Genomic DNA, 12189 nt, shown 5'->3' with positions numbered 1-12189 from the left:
TCTCGTATTCAATTCAACAAAAAAGGTGAGTCTTTTAGTTAGTATTTTTGTGAATAACTTCATGAATGCAGTACCGATGGTAATTGGACGCCAATTACTGATTTCTTTAAGCTCTCTAATCGGTACATTCTTGGGTATCAATATTGACTGGTTCTTTTTGATACTTTCTGGTACTCTTCTCATTGATAACCAAGATGATAAAATTCTGGGCAGCAGTCTTGGTTGCCTGTTATGCACTTTATTCAAGTCATTCAGACTAATCTTATCAGGCCCTACTGCTTTTTTTAAGTCGGAGTCATCGAAGGCATTAGTTATTTCGAGCAGTGTAATTTCTTTACATAAATTTCTAATTTCCCATTCATCCAGTATCCGATCAATCGGCATGAATTTAGGGTTTTTCTTGTTTTCTTTTTCAATTATGCTTTTGTACTATTGGAAAATTTCATCAGCACTGATTTGGCAAGTGGCATCTTCTGCCCCATCAGTGATAATCCTGGCAATTTTCTTGTTGTCTTTTTTAAACATTGCCTGGTATTCTTTTTAGCTGCCCTTTGCTTTTGCATACTTTTTCTTGTGTGTCCGATTAAGCCTTCCGTTTTTCTTGTCTTTTTTTGTTATCTTGTTTTCCACTGAGGCATTCTGGTGCTCATCTTGAGCAGAGTTCATAGGCTCATTCTTGAGTTCACTTGCTGGTTCACTACGATTTGCTGGTACAGGACTCATACCAGTGGTGTTTTCTGAGATATAAGTCACTATCTCATCCATCAGATCCATAGCAGCATCGTGTTGCTCTATGTTATGTCTATGACGAGGCATTTGACTACCTTAAGAGAGTCATAGTTACTCCTGCCGTTTACCCGTGCTTCATTGAATTTCTTCACTTTGACATTCAGAGAACTGGGCAGAAATCACATCACGTCAACAAACGCCTCGGGTCTTCGCGATGCTTTGTTTTAATTAAACAGTCGGATTCCCCTGGTCGGCATCAGTTCTAAGTCAGCAGCTAGGCGCCAGCCGAGGCAGAACGCCAGCCCCGCGACCCCGGGGAGGGGACATGGGGAGAGGCGACCACCGCTGCTGGGGCGATCCACAGGAAGGGCCCGGCTCACTTCCAGTGTCGCCACCGCCCCAGAGAGCGGCACCTCATCCAGCCATGGCACGCACCCAGTCCCTCTCCCCACCTCTGCCCGACCGACCCAGCCCTTAGAGCCAATCCTTATCCCGAAGTTACGGATCTGACTTGCCAACTTCCCTTACCTACATTGTTCCAACATGCCAGAGACTGTTCACCTTGGAGATCTGCTGCGGATATGGGTACGGCCCGGCATGGGATTTACACCATTTCCCCCAGATCTCCAAGGACCAGCGAGAGCTCACCGGACGCCACCGGAGTCGCAATTCTTTTCAAGGCTCGGGCCCCTATCTCGGGGGAAAACCGATTATAGGGTGCCCTGCCCTTCACAAAGAAAAGAGAACTCTCCCCGGGGCTCCCGCCAGCTCCTGCCAGCTTCTCCGGGATCGTTTGTGTTACTACACTGGACGCCACGAGGGCGCTCATCTCTGCCACGAGGGCGCTCTTCTCCGCCACGAGGGCGCTCGTCTCCGCCACTCCGAGTTCAGGGATCTGAACCCGATTCCCTTTTGTTCGGCCAAGGGCAACGGAGGCCATCGCCCATCCCTTCCGAACAACGCTCGCCCATCACTTAGGACCGACTGACCCATGTTCAATTCTGTTCACATGGAAACCTTCTCCACTTTGGCCTTCAAAGTTCTTGTTTGAATATTTGCTACAAACACCAAGATCTGTACCTGCGGCAGCTCCACCCGGGCCCTCGCCCCAGGTTTCCGTGGGAACTGCAGCTGCCCTCCTATTCATCATGGCTTAGACCCACGTCTCTCAGTGCTGGCCGGGTATGGGCCCGACGCTCCAGCGCCATCCATTTTCAGGGCTAGTTGATTCAGCAGGTGGGTTCTTACACACTCCTTAGCAGATTCCGACTTCCATGGCCACCGTCCTGCTGTCTATATCAACCAACACCTTTTTTGGGGTCTGATGAGCATCAGCATTGGGCGCCTTTACGCCCGGCGTTCGGTTCATCCCACAGCGGCAGTTCTGCTTACCAAAAGTGGCCCACTAGGCACTCGTATTCCATGCCCGGCTCCACGCCAGTGAACAGGGCTTTTTACCCATTTAAAGTTTGAGAATAGGTTAAGATTGTTTCAGCCCCAAGACCTCTAATCAGTCGCTTTACCAGATAAAACTGGGGGCTCCGAACACCAGCTATCCTGAGGGAAACTTCAGAGGGAACCAGCTACTAGATGGTTCAATTAGTCTTTGGCACCTATACCCAGGTCAGACGACCGATTAGCATGTCAGGACTGCTACAGATCTCCACCAGAGTTTCCTCTGGTTTCGCCCTGCCCAGGCATAGTTCACCATCTTTCGGGTCCTATCACGCATGCTCATGCTCCACCTCCCCGACGGTACAGGCGAGACGGGCTGGAAGCGCGGCGGGATCCCACCTCAGCCGGCGCACATTGGCCCTCATCTTCATTGCGTCACAGGGTTTCGCTCTGCCCTCCGCACATGTTAGACTCCTTGGTCCGTGTTTCAAGACGGGTCAGGTGGGTAACCGACATCGTCGCAGACCCTTGCCGGGTGGGGGCCTCCCCGTCCGGCGGCACAACGCGGTCCGGGCGCACTGAGCACAGGCTGCCCCAGTCGACAGTCGCACCGGGCGCAGGGGGCCCCTTCCCCGCCCAAGTGCGTCCTGAGGGCACGGAGGCGGTCGAATCTCCCTCGGCCACATGGACATGACAAAGCTGCTGCCAGGGGGGCTGAAATACCCTCTGCCAGGGTGGAAGGCCACCTGCCACCGTGAAGCCTTCCCAGATGACTCAGAGCCGATCGTGGTGCACCGCCACGGAGAAAATACGCACTGCGGGGTCCCGGGCGCCGGTCCCGCTGGAGGGATCAGGAATGCCCGGGCCACCGACCTTTTCGCCATGTTGAATCCTCCGGGCGGACTGCACGGACCCCACCCATTTACCTCTCGACGGTTTCACGCCCTCTTGAAGTCTTTCTTCAAAGTTCTTTTCAACTTTCCCTTATTGCCCGTATTGAGTTTTAGTTGGAGTTTACCACCCGCTTTGGGCTGCATTCCCAAGCAACCCGACTCCGAGAAGACCCGATCCCGGCACGCCGGGGCCCGCTACTAGCCTAACACCGTCCATGGGGTGAGCCTCGATCAGAAGGACTTTGCCCAGATCAGATCTGGAGGGGTTTCGCCCTCCCCGGGAAGCCAGCCGCAGAGGTGGGTGCCCGAGGCACATGCACGTAGGCAGTCAGTGGCACAAACAGACAGACACGCGTGGCACGCACCCAGGTGACCCGGGACGGGCTCGGGGCGGACCAGTAGCCGGAACCCCTTCCCCACCGAAGCGGAAAAGTGAGGCTAGGCGCACCGGCAGCATACCTCTGCGGCAGGACCCAGTGAGGGACCCTGCCACGGGCGATCCGGGGGTCTGACCTTGTGGGGGGATGAAGGAAAATGGAGATAACGCTGCAACTGCCCCAGCCGTGTTTGGGGAAGCACCTGGGCAATTGACGATCGATCGACCCTCAGACCGGCATAGCCCCGGGAGGAACCCGGGGCCGCAATGTGCGTTCGAAGTGTCGATGATCAATGTGTCCTGCAATTCACACTAAGTCTCGCAGCTAGCTGCGTTCTTCATCGACGTGCGAGCTGAGTGATCCACCACCAAGAGTCACAGGCAACTTTTCGAAAATGTTTGCCCACCTGTGGGAGCAAGAGAGGCGGGAGGAAGGAAACGCCGTCCGTGTACCCCATGCACAGCGAGACGGCCCTGGCGCCCCGTTAAAGGCTTCCCCTCTGGAAGTCAGACTGCACCATTGGGAGAAAAAAAGCATTACCAGCGCGCTCAATTTGGGAGTTCCCGTACCCACACGTGAGTAAAGGGGGGCTCCTGGAGCGATGGGAGCACGCAGCCCCACTGACGCCAGTCCCTTCCGGAGTAACCAGGAGGGATCACGTGAGTCTTCAAACCCCTCGACCCAACCGCACGGGACCGGGTCGAATCGGGTACCTGGCAACTAGGGAGGGTCGACCCACCTGCATGTCAGCCGTCTATCACCGGGTAGACCCAAGCAGTGCCGGCGGGCTGGCGATTAGCCCACCCCACACTTGCCCAGGTCAGAGGAGCCGGAAGGGAAGAGCCAGGCAGCTCCCCATCCTGCACACCTCCCACTGAGAGGAGCCCGGGTCCCCTCGCAGGCCCTCTGCTCCTTTTCTTCAAGGCCGACCTGCCACGTGAGATGGGCCGCTCCTCGGTTGCCCGGAACCTGGTCGGGCCGGGACTGGGGCGGGGGATGGCCCAGCCGGCGGCAGGGCCTTTCGAGGGGGGGTTGGTACCAGCCCAGGGATGCACTGCCAATCGGTTTCCCCCACTGCGGGGGTCATGCCGGGTGAGCTTGGGATCCATCTCAGGAGGGCCTACCGCTGCTCCCCTCCCAGAGGGTTACAGGGGATGGGGGTCGCCCCCCTTCCCTGGTCCCTCACACTTCGGTCGGGTCCTCCCAGGTGGAAGAGGTACGCTGAAGGCCCGGTCCTCACCCAAGCGCCCCATGCGGCAATGGACTGCTCCACCGGCCGGAGTGCACCAGGGCCGGGCCCTATGCCTACGGTGTGCTTGCAGAAGGTGGCAAAGGGCTTCAGTCGCTCGGGCCGCTCCACCGTTAATGATCCTTCTGCAGGTTCACCTATGGAAACCTTGTTACGACTTGTACTTCTTCTAGATAGTCAAGTTTGATCGTCTTCTCCGCGATCCGCCAGGGCCGTTGCCGACCCCGGTGGGGCCGATCCGAGGACCTCACTAAACCATCCAATCGGTAATAGCGACAAGCAGTGTGTACAAAGGGCAGGGGCTTAATCAAAGCGAGCTTATGACCCGCACTTATTGGGAATTTCTCGTTCATGGGAAATAATTGCAATCCCCAATCTCTATAGCGAACAGGGTTCAGCGGGTTACCCGCACCTGTCGGCGAAGAGTAGACGCACACTGATCCGTTCAGTGTAGCACATGTGTGGCCCCGGACATCTAAGGGCATCACAGACCTGTTATTGCTCGATCTCGTGCGGCTGAATGTCACTTGTCCCTCTAAGAAGTTGGACCCCGACCGCTGGGGGCTGCCTAACTAGTTAGCATGGAGGAGTCTCATTCGTTATCGAAATTAACCAGACAAATCGCTCCACCAACTAAGAAGGGCCATGCACCACCACCCACAGAATCGAGAAAGAGCTATCAATCTGTCAATCCTTTCTGTGTCCATGCCGGGTGAGGTTTTCCGTGTCGAGTCAAATTAAGCAGCAGGCTCAACTCCGGGTGGTGCCATTCCATCAATTCCTTTAAGTATCAGCTTTGCAACAATACTCCCCCGGAATCTAAAGACTTTGGTTTCCCGGAAGCTGCTCGGCGGGTCATGGGAATAACACCGCTGGATCGCTAGTCAGCATCGTTTATGGTTGGAACTACAATCGTCTTCGAACCACCGACTTTCGTTCGTGATTAATGAAAACATTCTTGGAAAATGCTTTTGCTTTGGTTCGTCTTGCGCCGGTCCACAAATTTCACCTCTAGCGGCACAATACGAATGCCCCCGGCTGTCCACTTAATCATGCCCCAGTTCCGAAAACCAACAAAATAGAACCGGAGTCCTATTCCTGGTGGAAGTATTCAGGCGACCGGCCTGCTTTGAACACTCTATTTTTTCAAAGTAAGCTCTTCGGATGCCCAGGACACTCAGTCAAGAGCATCAAGGGGGCGTCGAGAGGCAGGGGCTGGTACAGTTGGTAGCTCGCCTTGCGGCGGACTGCCAGTTCAATCTAAAGATCCAACCATGAGCTTTTTAACTGCAGCAACTTTAATATACACTATCGGAGCTGGAATTACTGCGGCTGCTGGCCCCAGACTTGCCCTCCAATGGATCCTCGTTAAAGGATTTAAAGTGTACTCATTCCAATTACAGGGCCTCGAAAGAGCCCTGTATTGTTATTTTTTGTCACTACCTTCCCGAGTCGGGAGTTGCTAATTTGCGCGCCTGATACCTTCCTTGGATGTGGTAGCCATTTCTCAGGCACCGGTGAGCCCAGCCATCTCCCTCAGAAGGAAGAGGCAGGCTGAGGCGCAGCCTGAGCAAGACGCAGGGGTGCCGAAGCCTGGCGGCGGCCGCACCCCTCGGTACAGTCATTCCGAACTGCTGCAGAAATGTACTGGGTGGAGAGGGGTGATGGCATGGCGTGCAGGGCTAACAGTCCTGCCGGGAGGCTGCATCTGAGAGCCTGGCACCACCCGTCCCCTTCCACTCGGGTCGGACCACTGGGGGGCACGACCTGCTGGGGCCGCTCCGCCTTCGCTCTGCTGGGTAGGATGAAGGGCCTCTTGCCAGGCAGCAGGCCCTAGAGTCAGACGGTCCATGCAGGGTGGAAGCTCTTTGTTTGAAACAACAGGCGAGGCTGGCCAAGCAGTCCATCCCTAAACGGACAGAGAGTGCCCAATCAATCGGAGTACGGCCGGGGCCTCCCCTGGCAGGCCACCCTGTGCGGGGGGATTCCGGCTTTGTGTCCCTGCCTGCTCCTGGCGCAAGCAGGCTGGGAGGAAAGGCCCATCGCAAAGTGGATGAGAGGCAGGTGCGGACCCAGGCCCCTAGGGGCCCCGGCGGGTGGGCCCAGGTCCTGCCTTCCCCTGTCTCGGAATCGCCAGACCTCATGGACATCTGACTGACCCTCTCCCTAGTAATCCAGAGGAAAAGTACACCCCTTTCTTGTAATCCGTGCACACAAGGTGACAAAGGGGACCCAAGGCGCGACCGTGTACGACAGCCTGGAGCCCTCGCTGGGTCGGCAAGGCAAATGAGCCCTCATCAGGACTTCCAGGGAAGCCCGGCAATCTGGTCGCCCCAGCATTGAGCATGACCAGAAGGCCGAGGGGAAAGGCGCGACCAGATGGCGGGCTCGAAGGGCAGCCATCTGGTCACTCTGTGCCCTAACGAAAGGGCGAGTGGGCGCCGAGGCATGGGGTCCAGAGGCCCGGGGTCTCAGCCATGGAGCTGCGAGGGGGGGCCAACGGGCCCTCCGACCCAGGGCCTGCGGACACCTTGACAAGCAGGCGAAGCGGGGGAGGTCTGCACAGGACCGACCGATCCCCCATCCCAGGCCCTTGGTGGAGCCGCAGGCGGGAGGACGGGGCCCATAGCTGGAGCAACCGACCCGAGGCCTGGCAGGGCCCTTGGACCCCATCAGGGCTCACAGGCCCAGAGCCACAGGGGAAGCCTCCCCGGGCCTGTGGGACCCCGTTCCGGGCACTCTGCCACACATCAGGCCCAAGGATGGAGCCCAGGGTGGGGAGGCCACCCTCCCTGGGGTCCCTGAGCTCCTGAACTCAGCCAAGCGAGGGGAAGTCTCCCCGGGCACGATGGAACTCTGTCTCGGGCCTTTAGTATAGCGGCAGGCCAGGGGACTGGGCCCAGGGCTGGAGCAGGAGGCCAGGAGGCGCCCCTGGACCCAGCTCGGGCTCCCGGGCCCTGAGGCACAGGGGAAGCCTCCCCAGGCCCGCGGGACCCTGTCCCGGGCACCCTGCCACGTGACAGGCCCAAGGACAGAGCCCTGGGTGGGGAGGCCGCCCACCCTGGGGCCCTCAGGGGCCCCAGACGAAGGTCCTGAACCCAGCCAAGCAGGGTGAGGCTCACCAGGCACGACAGAACCCCGTCTCGGGCCATTGGCATAGCGGCAGGCCAGGGGAAGGGGCACAGGGCTGGAGCACCCGACCCGGGGCCCGGCATGACCCTTGGACCCAGCCAGGGCTCCTGGGCCCAGAGGCGCAGGGGAAGCCTTCCTGGGACTGCGGGACCCTGTCCCAGGCACCCTGCCACACGGCAGGCTCAAGGACGGATCCCGAGGTGGGAAGGTCACCCTCCACGGGGCCCTAACGGGCCCCAGATTGAGCTCGTGAAGCCAGCCAAGCAGGGGGAGGTTCCCCGGGCACAACAGAACCCCGTCTCGGGCATTTGACATAGCAGGCTGGGGGACGGGGCCCAGGGCTGGAACACCCGACACAGTACCCTGCAGGGGCCCTGGACCCAGCCAGGGCTCCTGGGCACAGAGGCACAGGGGAAGCCTCACCGGGCCCGCGGGACACCATCCAAGGCACCCTGCCAAATGACAGGCCCGAGGATGGAGCCCGGGGGGAAGCCGCCCTCCCCAGGGCCCCAGCTGGAGCTCCTGAATCCAGCCAAGCAGGGGGAGGCTCCCTGGGCCTGGCAGAACCCCGTCTCGGAACCCCTGGCAGAACAGCAGGACAGGAGACTGAGCCTGAGGCCCCTGGACCAAGTCAGGGGTCCCGGGCAGAGGTGAGGCCTCCCTGGACCCGCAGGCCCCCATCCTGGGCATCATGCCACACGTTGGGCAGGGAGATGGAGCCCTGGGCTGGGGGGGCGTCCTGGTCCATTCGGCTGCTGGCTGAGGACTGCTAGGCTGAGAGGGGTTTTGGAGTATCCTGTCCCTGGTAACCTGTGCATACCGCGAGATTGAGGGGACCCAAGGCGCAGATGCATCCGACCTCCTGGAGCCCTGGCTGGGATCGGGGAGGCGGGCGAGCCCTCATCGGGACTGCCAGGCCGGCCTGGCTATCTGGTCGCCCCATTGGAAAGCATTGCGCGTGAACAGATGGCCGAGGGGAAAGACGCGACCAGATGGCCGGGCCTGAAGGATGCGAATCTGCTGGCTCTGAGCCTTCGTGGGAGGAGCTCTGTGTCCCGGGCGCTCATCAGAACCCTTAGCTGGGTCTCGAGCATGGGGTTGCAAGAGGGGGACCCCGACGGAGCTCTGAACCGGGGCCCGCAGGCACCTTGACAGGCAGGCGAAGCGGGGGAGGCATGCCTTGGCCTGATGTACCCCCGTGACGGGCACCCAGACCTTCGGCTGGCCAGAGGACGTGGGCTTCCGCACCCCAGGTACCACCGGAGCCCAGGCCCCGGAACCCAGACAGCCAAACCCCAAAATTAGTACTTCAAACATTTTGAGCAAAAGATTTGCTCTGAAAATCAAGAGGAGACCGGGACTAACCTGCTCGTGTATCTACCCAAAGCTGGCTTGACTTCCTGGCAGCTCCTGCTACGGTGTTCTTTGCTGCAGCAAATCCTGTTTAGCAGCCCTTCGCAGTAGGGGTATCCAGGCCCATGGAACCTTTGTCAGCTACAGCCTGCAGCCTGGTCCCACTGGAGAATTTCAAATACAAAAAAAGAAACTAAGGGCCTGATTTATGTATTATATAAAATCTAGTATAACATAGTTGTCCGCCCACTACTTTTAATTGTGGGCAGACTACTCGGTCTCTGCTGTAGCCAAACTTCTCCAAAGGCGCTTCCTCCCCATGGCTACATGTCAGCCTGCCCAATTCAGATGGGAGGACATAGCAATTGTTGCTGTTCCTTACCACCAGGTGAAACCTGGCAGTAAAATTGTTATAATGCTCCCCCCACCATGGGTGAAGACTCCCATGGCGAGTGGAGCATTATTTTTTTTCTTTACAAAAAGAAAATCCCTTTTGATGATTTTCTTTTTTTAAAGAAAAAAATATTTTTTGCTACTAGGCAGCATCTTTCTGTTGAAGCCCTGCAGCAAACAGTAAAATGCATTGGCAGTAATCTCCACGATGCCGGTTTCTGACAGTGCCTTTATAAATGATAGTCTGCTTGGTGCTTGGAGCGGCCTCTCCACCATGGGGATGGAGTAAATTACTCCATCCCTATGGCGGATCCACAGCCCTAAACTTAAATCGGGCCCTAAGTCCCAACATGGAAATCTTCATCACAACTTTATCCAGTGGCTCCATCACAATGATGCCTCCTCAGACACAGCCTGCAGCCTTGCCCTGCTAAGCTTCTACCTTCTCAGAACCATTTTATTGTAATTTCTTCTAGATCCGAAGTTAAGCGCCAACTGGGCTCAATCCACTATTAGTATCTGTTTCACGCTTCATCGAGGTTGGCCATATTTTTCGACTTTGACCTGGTCTCATGCGACTACATGTCTGTTGGTTGCGATGTGATCTTTTAGGCACTTGTTGTTATCCTAAATTTAAAAAATTCATAACCTTGTTGCTACCGATTGGATTTTTGTCGTTTTGGTGTCAGATAATTTATTAAAGTGTACTCTAGTTTTCTAAATATAAATCTTTGGGTTTTTACTGTTTTCACTCTAATACTATTTGTGTGCTGAATAAATAAATACTGTACACAATGCCTCTAAATTAAGCCTGACTGCTTTTGCGCCAAGTTACCAAAGGATTAAGCACAGGTTAATTCAGTGATTTAGTGGTTCACCCTGACAGGGATTGTGGCTGAAGCTTGAGCAGGGTTAACACCCCCCTCATCTAGCCACCCAATTTCTCACACCCCCTATCTATCTAACAGATCCAGTATTATCTCACTGATCCCAATTATATCTCCTCCTTTAAGCACAGCCTTCTGCAAACCCCAAAGCTTGATCATCATGCTCCTCCTCTTCAATGCCTACTTTAGCCCCTAACGGACATCATCATGTCTTCTAAAAAACAACATGCTAAAACTATGCCAATTATATTAATCTTAAAGCTTGAACCCTCTAGACATCTCAGGACAAGACCATTGTGCCCAAGCCATTATTCGATGGATGCTGAGGAATCACTTTAAATGTAACTTATCCAAAGCAGTTAGTCCAACCTGCGGCAAATTAAATAACTACCAGCCTATGACAGGAACTTGTAACATAACCAGAGACACTGAGAAGCATATCAACAGGTCCATGGACCTGCTCCATCTCGCTGCTGTACGCCCATTGCTTAATTTCTGGTTTTGTTTTGCTCTCTGCGATTCTCCTTAATTTCCAGCCTTCCATTTACTGTTGTTTCTCTGCACCTTGTCTTGAGAGACTGAGCCTGTTACTTTGTTAATTGTGTTTTACGTTTTCAGCCATCCATTTATTGTCATTTTTCACTACTGTTGTTTATGTGCCCCTGTCTTCATGAGACTGAGCCTTTTATTATGTTTGTTTGTTTCACGTTTTCATCCATCCAATTATTGTAATCTTTATGCCTTGTTGTTGCATTCTAAGCATTGTCATTTTGTTGTTATTTGGGCATTTTCTTGCAGCGAACCAGCCAGCAAGGCCACTCGCTTTACCGCCGTTCTACGCTTCGGCCTCACAGTGCACTGCCTCCCTCCCAGGACCTACTTTATGGATGCCGCAGCGTGGCTGCACAGTGGGCATGTGCAGCGGGTGCCAAACCGACAGGCCAAAGGACCGCCAAAGGCAAGCCCATCTGCACCTGTCCACGACTGAACCATGCCCGCACCATGGACCCTGGATCTCTTCTCACCCACAGCTACACCGGTGCTGAGCTCATAGCCTTGGGCCCCAGACTCTACAACAACACCTGCAGCCGCACCTCTCTACACTCAACAGAAGGATCTTTCATATGCCGCCACTGTCTCTTCTCCTACAACACCGGAGAACCCACACATGCCACAGCCACCACCATTCCTACCAGGACTGCGCCTGGATGCCTCCTGTTCAACGCCCGATCACTCTGTAAAGAGGCCACCGAGATCGGGGACACCATCACCTTCCTCACCCCGAACATCATCTTCCCCACCTTAACCTGGCTCAACCCAGCAGCTGACCCCGACATCGCCATGCTCAACAGCTACAAGATAGCACACTGGGACCGCATCATCAAACACAAAGGTAGAATTGCCATCATCCACACAGAAACAAACAACTGCACCACCCCCAAAGACGACACCACCCCGGTCATGGAACAACTCAACTTCCAACTTCCAACTCAAAACAGACGGCAAAAACACCATCAGAGGCAACCTTGTCTACAGACCTCCAGGATCACAATTTGGCTTCTGCAATGCCATCCCTGGGTTTGTTGCACCACAAGCTAACAACACTGAACACTACATCTTTCTCTGTGATCTCAATTTTCACCTTGACAGTGCCAACACTGCCAACCTCCTCGAAAGCATAAACAACATCGGCCTCACCCAACTAGACACTGACCCCACACACAACTCAGGACACACGCTAAACCCCATTTTCACAGCCAGCAACAGAGTCAAGTACAGCC

At 55.6% G+C, this 12189-nt stretch overlaps 1 non-coding gene and 2 pseudogenes across 1 annotated transcript; all 3 read right to left on the bottom strand.

The window, feature by feature from the left end:
• Positions 1-1273: 1273 nt before the first annotated feature.
• Positions 1274-2604, bottom strand: LOC146860472 (28S ribosomal RNA; annotated as a pseudogene).
• A 1012-nt stretch (positions 2605-3616) lies between these two features.
• LOC146860471 (5.8S ribosomal RNA) lies at positions 3617-3770 on the bottom strand. The gene has a single exon (XR_014979376.1). It is a non-coding gene; the product is annotated as a 5.8S ribosomal RNA (ribosomal RNA).
• A 995-nt stretch (positions 3771-4765) lies between these two features.
• LOC146860470 (18S ribosomal RNA) lies at positions 4766-5457 on the bottom strand (annotated as a pseudogene; the record flags this gene model as incomplete).
• Positions 5458-12189: the final 6732 nt, after the last annotated feature.

This window comes from Triturus cristatus, chromosome 3_1 (assembly GCF_964204655.1).
Source record: "Triturus cristatus chromosome 3_1, aTriCri1.1, whole genome shotgun sequence".
Lineage (NCBI taxonomy): Eukaryota > Metazoa > Chordata > Amphibia > Caudata > Salamandridae > Triturus > Triturus cristatus.
The sequence above is the reverse complement of the archived record's forward strand: the minus strand, read 5'-3'. Positions and strand labels throughout refer to the sequence as shown.